Source organism: Sphaerodactylus townsendi, linkage group LG15 (assembly GCF_021028975.2).
Source record: "Sphaerodactylus townsendi isolate TG3544 linkage group LG15, MPM_Stown_v2.3, whole genome shotgun sequence".
NCBI lineage: Eukaryota > Metazoa > Chordata > Lepidosauria > Squamata > Sphaerodactylidae > Sphaerodactylus > Sphaerodactylus townsendi.
The window spans coordinates 25,086,789-25,094,953 of NC_059439.1; the positions used below are offsets into that span (position 1 = coordinate 25,086,789).

The 8,165-nt window shown below is 64.9% G+C and overlaps 1 long non-coding RNA gene across 1 annotated transcript; it reads right to left on the reverse strand.

Annotated features, from left to right (window-relative positions):
• Nucleotides 1-4,112: 4,112 nt before the first annotated feature.
• On the reverse strand, nucleotides 4,113-5,208 carry LOC125444592. Its single transcript, XR_007246230.1, has 3 exons — nucleotides 5,081-5,208; nucleotides 4,336-4,433; nucleotides 4,113-4,171 (listed from the first exon to the last, which is right to left on the reverse strand). It is a non-coding gene; the product is annotated as an uncharacterized LOC125444592 (long non-coding RNA).
• Nucleotides 5,209-8,165: the final 2,957 nt, after the last annotated feature.

Genomic DNA, 8,165 nt, shown 5'->3' on the forward strand with positions numbered 1-8,165 from the left:
CCCCCCCCCCCACCCCCCCCCCCCCCCACCCCCCCCCCCCCCCACCCCCCCCCCCCCCCACCCCCCCCCCCCCCCACCCCCCCCCCCCCCCACCCCCCCCCCCCCCCACCCCCCCCCCCCCCCACCCCCCCCCCCCCCCACCCCCCCCCCCCCCCACCCCCCCCCCCCCCCACCCCCCCCCCCCCCCACCCCCCCCCCCCCCCACCCCCCCCCCCCCCCACCCCCCCCCCCCCCCACCCCCCCCCCCCCCCACCCCCCCCCCCCCCCACCCCCCCCCCCCCCCACCCCCCCCCCCCCCCACCCCCCCCCCCCCCCACCCCCCCCCCCCCCCACCCCCCCCCCCCCCCACCCCCCCCCCCCCCCACCCCCCCCCCCCCCCACCCCCCCCCCCCCCCACCCCCCCCCCCCCCCACCCCCCCCCCCCCCCACCCCCCCCCCCCCCCACCCCCCCCCCCCCCCACCCCCCCCCCCCCCCACCCCCCCCCCCCCCCACCCCCCCCCCCCCCCACCCCCCCCCCCCCCCACCCCCCCCCCCCCCCACCCCCCCCCCCCCCCACCCCCCCCCCCCCCCACCCCCCCCCCCCCCCACCCCCCCCCCCCCCCACCCCCCCCCCCCCCCACCCCCCCCCCCCCCCACCCCCCCCCCCCCCCACCCCCCCCCCCCCCCACCCCCCCCCCCCCCCACCCCCCCCCCCCCCCACCCCCCCCCCCCCCCACCCCCCCCCCCCCCCACCCCCCCCCCCCCCCACCCCCCCCCCCCCCCACCCCCCCCCCCCCCCACCCCCCCCCCCCCCCACCCCCCCCCCCCCCCACCCCCCCCCCCCCCCACCCCCCCCCCCCCCCACCCCCCCCCCCCCCCACCCCCCCCCCCCCCCACCCCCCCCCCCCCCCACCCCCCCCCCCCCCCACCCCCCCCCCCCCCCACCCCCCCCCCCCCCCACCCCCCCCCCCCCCCACCCCCCCCCCCCCCCACCCCCCCCCCCCCCCACCCCCCCCCCCCCCCACCCCCCCCCCCCCCCACCCCCCCCCCCCCCCACCCCCCCCCCCCCCCACCCCCCCCCCCCCCCACCCCCCCCCCCCCCCACCCCCCCCCCCCCCCACCCCCCCCCCCCCCCACCCCCCCCCCCCCCCACCCCCCCCCCCCCCCACCCCCCCCCCCCCCCACCCCCCCCCCCCCCCACCCCCCCCCCCCCCCACCCCCCCCCCCCCCCACCCCCCCCCCCCCCCACCCCCCCCCCCCCCCACCCCCCCCCCCCCCCACCCCCCCCCCCCCCCACCCCCCCCCCCCCCCACCCCCCCCCCCCCCCACCCCCCCCCCCCCCCACCCCCCCCCCCCCCCACCCCCCCCCCCCCCCACCCCCCCCCCCCCCCACCCCCCCCCCCCCCCACCCCCCCCCCCCCCCACCCCCCCCCCCCCCCACCCCCCCCCCCCCCCACCCCCCCCCCCCCCCACCCCCCCCCCCCCCCACCCCCCCCCCCCCCCACCCCCCCCCCCCCCCACCCCCCCCCCCCCCCACCCCCCCCCCCCCCCACCCCCCCCCCCCCCCACCCCCCCCCCCCCCCACCCCCCCCCCCCCCCACCCCCCCCCCCCCCCACCCCCCCCCCCCCCCACCCCCCCCCCCCCCCACCCCCCCCCCCCCCCACCCCCCCCCCCCCCCACCCCCCCCCCCCCCCACCCCCCCCCCCCCCCACCCCCCCCCCCCCCCACCCCCCCCCCCCCCCACCCCCCCCCCCCCCCACCCCCCCCCCCCCCCACCCCCCCCCCCCCCCACCCCCCCCCCCCCCCACCCCCCCCCCCCCCCACCCCCCCCCCCCCCCACCCCCCCCCCCCCCCACCCCCCCCCCCCCCCACCCCCCCCCCCCCCCACCCCCCCCCCCCCCCACCCCCCCCCCCCCCCACCCCCCCCCCCCCCCACCCCCCCCCCCCCCCACCCCCCCCCCCCCCCACCCCCCCCCCCCCCCACCCCCCCCCCCCCCCACCCCCCCCCCCCCCCACCCCCCCCCCCCCCCACCCCCCCCCCCCCCCACCCCCCCCCCCCCCCACCCCCCCCCCCCCCCACCCCCCCCCCCCCCCACCCCCCCCCCCCCCCACCCCCCCCCCCCCCCACCCCCCCCCCCCCCCACCCCCCCCCCCCCCCACCCCCCCCCCCCCCCACCCCCCCCCCCCCCCACCCCCCCCCCCCCCCACCCCCCCCCCCCCCCACCCCCCCCCCCCCCCACCCCCCCCCCCCCCCACCCCCCCCCCCCCCCACCCCCCCCCCCCCCCACCCCCCCCCCCCCCCACCCCCCCCCCCCCCCACCCCCCCCCCCCCCCACCCCCCCCCCCCCCCACCCCCCCCCCCCCCCACCCCCCCCCCCCCCCACCCCCCCCCCCCCCCACCCCCCCCCCCCCCCACCCCCCCCCCCCCCCACCCCCCCCCCCCCCCACCCCCCCCCCCCCCCACCCCCCCCCCCCCCCACCCCCCCCCCCCCCCACCCCCCCCCCCCCCCACCCCCCCCCCCCCCCACCCCCCCCCCCCCCCACCCCCCCCCCCCCCCACCCCCCCCCCCCCCCACCCCCCCCCCCCCCCACCCCCCCCCCCCCCCACCCCCCCCCCCCCCCACCCCCCCCCCCCCCCACCCCCCCCCCCCCCCACCCCCCCCCCCCCCCACCCCCCCCCCCCCCCACCCCCCCCCCCCCCCACCCCCCCCCCCCCCCACCCCCCCCCCCCCCCACCCCCCCCCCCCCCCACCCCCCCCCCCCCCCACAGGAACCGGGTTTGATTCCCTGCTCTGCCGCTTGAGTTGTGGAGGCTTCTCTGAGGAATTCAGATTAGCCTGTGCACTCCCACACACGCCAGCTGGGTGACCTTGGGCTAGTCACAGCTTCTCGGAGCTCTCTCAGCCCCACCCACCTCACAGGGTGTTTGTTGTGAGGGGGGGAGGGCAAGGAGATTGTCAGCCCCTTTGAGTCTCCTACAGGAGTGAAAGCGGGGATATAAATCCAAACTCTTCTTCGTCGTCATCATAAAGGTTTGAAAGCCACAGAGAAAAACATTTGTAAATTGGCACGAGGGCAACACTGTTCTCTTGCTGCCTTGCTGATATGCACAGGTCAAAAACATGTGGATAGACAACCAAGCATCAAGGCAACACAATCACAGGGAAGACTGGCGGACAAGATAAAGGCAGAGGAACACAGGGAATAATGAACATGCAGATACAGAGGACAATAGGGGGTTTTATAATGTGTAGTTGATGCCTCAGTGACAACCATGCGGCCGTTTGGATGGATCGAGTCACCTGGTTTCGATCCACCCCTGGTCCATCTCCTTAAAAGGACTCTGGTCTGACTGGAACCCGCAGTGCAGAAGCCAAGTGTAGACACGGGAGTGTGGAAGGAGCAGCGGCAGTTCTCAAAAATGGGGGTGGCGTAACGCACTGCCTTGAGACCGTCCCCTCGTCTTCCCCTATAGCCAGTCTAGTTGATGAGGAGGCCTTCTGTGCAGCCTTCTGTTTTGGAGAGGCATCATTATTCATAAGCACGGTCACCTTTCCTGCCGTGTGACATCATGCGTGACATCAGATCTCTTCTCCAACATTCCTCTGAGGTCATAGCAGTCCTACTTCTTCCATGCAGGGGCACCAGAGCACTTCTTCCTCCACTCCAAGGAAGCTTCTAGCGTCTTCCTGTGACCGCTGAAGTCCTTCCCTGCCTGACCCCTCTGCAGAGTATCCCACCCCTGGCTCGGCTGGCTGCCCCCTGTGCCCCACAGCACCCTCCCCTGAACCACCCACACCCAGAGGGGGTTGGAATCACTCAGGAGATGACAGCACAGCCTCCGATATGCTCGTGGGCAGCGTGGCTGGAGGAAGACGCTTCAGAGGGATTTCGTTTTCTGGGACAGGGGGAAGCTGACATTTGCCGGCCTGCCGTGATAATTTGCGGGAGTCGGCTGCTGAGTGGTTGGGGTGGGGGCGTGGCCTGCGTGATGGGGGCTGGCCAGTTAGGGGGGAGGGGTGGGGCGGGTCCAAGAGGGCCACGATTTCATGGTGGAGGCGCTCCTGGGCCACATCTCTCGCCAGGCGGCCCACGCGGTCCGGGACGTTCTTCTGGGCACCGTGTTGTAGGAGGAGGCAAACCACTTTGTAGCTCCCCTCTTGGGCTGCAAGGAAGAGCGGCGCCTGCACCTGCAGGGAAAGAGAAACAGCCGAAATAATGAGCCGTCGACCCTCATTGTAGCCTTCGGAAAGATAACACCCTCGAGACAACGTAGCCCCCTGATTTTTTGAGTGACCCAGTTCATGCTCTTCCTCCCACGGCACCACGTCCTTTTTGAGACTGTGTCACTCACCCGCTGGTCCTGGGCATCCTTATTGGCTCCATTTTGGAGCAGGACCACGGCAGCTCGTACGTGGTTGACGGCTGCAGCCCAGTGGACGGCGCTTTCCCCTGGAGAGTGTAGAAAACGAGAGTTCTTTCCATTTAACTCAAGAGAAGCTGCCCGTACCCAGCAGTCCAGCCCCACAACGGTAGCCGATTACTTCTTTCTCAGGAACAGAACAGCATTTATGGTGGAACGATCAGCATTCGGCACATCTAAGGAAGCAAAAGTGGTGGGATCCAAACATTTTAGTAACAGGTTCCCATGGCGGTGGGATTCAAACAGTGGCGTAGCGCCAATGGGGCTGGGCGGGGCACGATTGGGGGCGTGGCCGGGCATTCTGGGGGCGGGGCATTCATGGGCGGGGCTGTGGCAAGGACGCAGCCGCTGCGCCAGTCCTTGGGCGGGAAACGAATGCACGCAGGCGCAGGCTGCCACGCACGCCGGTGCACCTCCTGCTAGACTGCTTCAAGTTCTGCGCGCTACTGCTGAGAGGAGGGGCGTAACTAAGGCAAAAATCACATGGCAAAATCACCCATTAGTAACCCCCTCTCAGCACACACAAGTAATTAGTTACCGACTCTCGGGAACCTGTGAGAACCTGCTGGATCCCACCTCCGGGAAGCAAGCTCCAACACAAAAAGCCTTACACAAAAATAAATTGTGTCAGTCATGAAGGGGCTACGGAGCTCTTCTTTTATCCACCAGCGTTTACCTCTCTTGTCTGTGGCACCAACGTCTACATGATTGGCCACTAGCTCTTCCACCACATTTCCGACCCCCAGTCGTGTAGCCAGGATTAGCGGGGTGGAGCCATCATGCGCTGAGGCATCCACGTCTGTCTGTCGGTGCCGGAGAAGAATCTGTGGCAAGAATCTTGCTGTCAGTACTGGGCTCTTTTCCAAATGCTGGTATTTGCAAGTGTCTGTCACGCCTCAGTCATAAACGGGTTAACTGTTTGTAAGTTAACATCTCCTGGTAGCTCCCATTGGAAACAATGGGGGATGGGGTACCCCAGGGGTGTAACAACGCAAGCTGGAGCCCTGGGCAAAACCTGAGTTGGATGCCCCCCCATGGGTGGCCACCCCACCACGACCAAAAATTTTTTTGCACCACGACATTGGTGGCTGCAGGGGGTGAATTTTTAGACATATTGGCACCAGAATTTCAGCGTATCATCAGGAAACTGTCCTTATGCTACCCACCAAGTTTGGTGAGGTTTGGTTCAGGGGGTCCAAAGTTATGGACCCTCAAAACTGTAGCCCCCATCTCCTATTAGCTCCCATTGCAAGCCTTTATTGGCATAGACAACCGTACAACAATAATAAAAATGGATTAAAAAGCATATACAATACAGGAAATAAATGTTAGGTCAAAGGAAATCTACTAGCGTTTAGTAATTTCCAAGATAAAGTCTGCCACTATCATACAGAGAGAAGGATCAGGATTGTCCAACAAGTAGTGTAATCTAATTAAAACAGGGAGATCTGGTAAATGTAAAGGAGTAAGATTCACATACTTAGATCTGATTTCCTTCAATCTGAGACATTGGTGGGCCAGAGTAATTGGTGGGCCAGAGAGTCAACTGAGCCATCATTACATGGGCACAATCTTTTAGCTTTTCTTGCTTATTAAATCTGCCATGTAACAAGGCAGAAGGCATAACATTAAACCTGGCAAGCATTATGGCTCTCCTTTGAGCAGGGTTTATGAAGCTATACAGGTAGTGTGCCAAGTGGCCCTGTTGAAATGGGAGAGAAAAATACAGGGGGGAGCATGTTTTCTCGGCTGCGGTGATTAGGGTAGAGAACTCTCTATCCAATAGTTGACCTTTTAATTTCCTATAAGCTTCTGAATAGGACAAAGGGCAAAGTGAATCCACTGACAGTCCAATAGAGGCCATTTTTTCTTCAATTATGGAAAACCAGGGGTTGGAATGGGTGTCAGAGACCAGACGGTGGACCAGGGAATTACAGTCCGAGAGAAAATGAATTCGCAGCCAGAATCTAAAAGCCCTCAGCCAAGCGGCTGATTCCAAGGAGTTTTGACCTAACTCCAGACAAAGGGCTGCATAGGGCACGCAATTTGGGGATTAGCTCCCATTGGAAACAATGGGGGATGGGGCACCCCTTTTGGGAGTCCATAACTTTGGACTCCTTGAACCAAACCTCACCAAACTTGGGGGGTAGCATAAGGACAGTCTCCTGATGATACGCTGAAATTTTAGTGCTGATATGTCTAAAAATGCTCCCCTGCACGCACCAATGTCCTGGTGCAAAAAAATTTTTGGTCGTGGTGAAGTAGCTGACCATTGGGGGGGGCATTTATTTATTTATTTATTTATTTATTTATTTGTTTGTTTGTTTATCACCTTGAAGATGATCCAGAACTCTACTGGGAGCCAATGCAGCTGGCGCAATACAGGCTGGATGTGATCCCAGGCGGTGCTACCTGTCAGCACACGCGCCGCTGCATGCTGGACCAGTTTTAATCTCCGGATCAAACGCAAGGGAAGGCCCGCGTAGAGCGAGTTACAATAGTCTAATCTGGAGATGACCGTTGCATGGATCACAGTGGCTAGGTCTGCTTGGGAGAGGAAGGGGACCAGCCGCCAGGCTTGGCGAAGGTGGAAGAAAGCATCCAACTCAGGTTTTGCCCAGGGCTACAGTTTGCCTCGTTATGCCCCTGTTGCAGATATTTTAATGAAAGCAAAGACAAGGAGGACAGATTTCACTTATGGTAAAAATGGCATCAGACAGCTTTAACTGGAGCGGGGAATGCTATGACCGGAAAGCTAGTGCAGAGAAAGGCTCGTTTTCTGGTAGCCACCTGCTTGGCCTTTAACGGCACAGAAACCCCCCCAAAGGGACTCTTGTGAAGGTTTTAATTGGTGGGCAAGGCCATGTTGAAGCAGTGATTCTCAAAGTAGACCACCTTGTAGGATGCAATGCAAAACAACTGACAGACACACAGTCAACAGTGTCTTTTTGACAGGGTCTGACAGTCCATAGGAAAGCAATTGTTGAGTCTGCATGCAGATAACGAATGTGCGACCTGTGACCCTCAACATATTTATTCTTGGCTGATGCTTTTTATTTATTTCGAGAGTTTTAACCCTGTTTTTCTGCCCACTGGGACCCAAAACAGGAGCATAATGCCCATTGGGCAAAGTGCCCAGGGCGCCACTTTGTGGTGGGCACCAAAAATGCAGGGTTCGTATTGGGGTATTTTTTGGTGGTTTTCCGTTTTTGGCCTGCAGGGGGAGCTGTTTTTAGGCTAGAGGCACCAAAATTTCAGAGTTTTTTCGTGAGCCCCTACTGATGATACCACCCAGGTTTGGTGAGGTTTGGTTTAGGGAGTCCAAAGTTATGGACTCCCAAATGTGTCCAAAGTGCCTCATCCCCCTTTGTTTCCAATGGGAGTTAATAGGAGATGGGGGCTACAGTTTTGATGGTCCTTAGTGGACCTTAATACTCCTTAATACACCTGCCTTAGTACACCTTAGTACACCTTAATACACCTGCCTTAGTACACCTTAATACACCTTAATACACCTGCCTTAGTGCACCTTAGTACACCTTAATACACCTGCCTTAGTACACCTTAGTACACCTTAATACACCTGCCTTAGTGCACCTTAATACACCTTAATACACCTGCCTTAGTGCACCTTAATACACCTTAATACACCTGCCTTAGTACACCTTAGTACACCTTAATACACCTGCCTTAGTACACCTTACTACACCTGCCTTAGTGCACCTTAATACACCTTAATACACCTGCCTTAGTANNCCTGC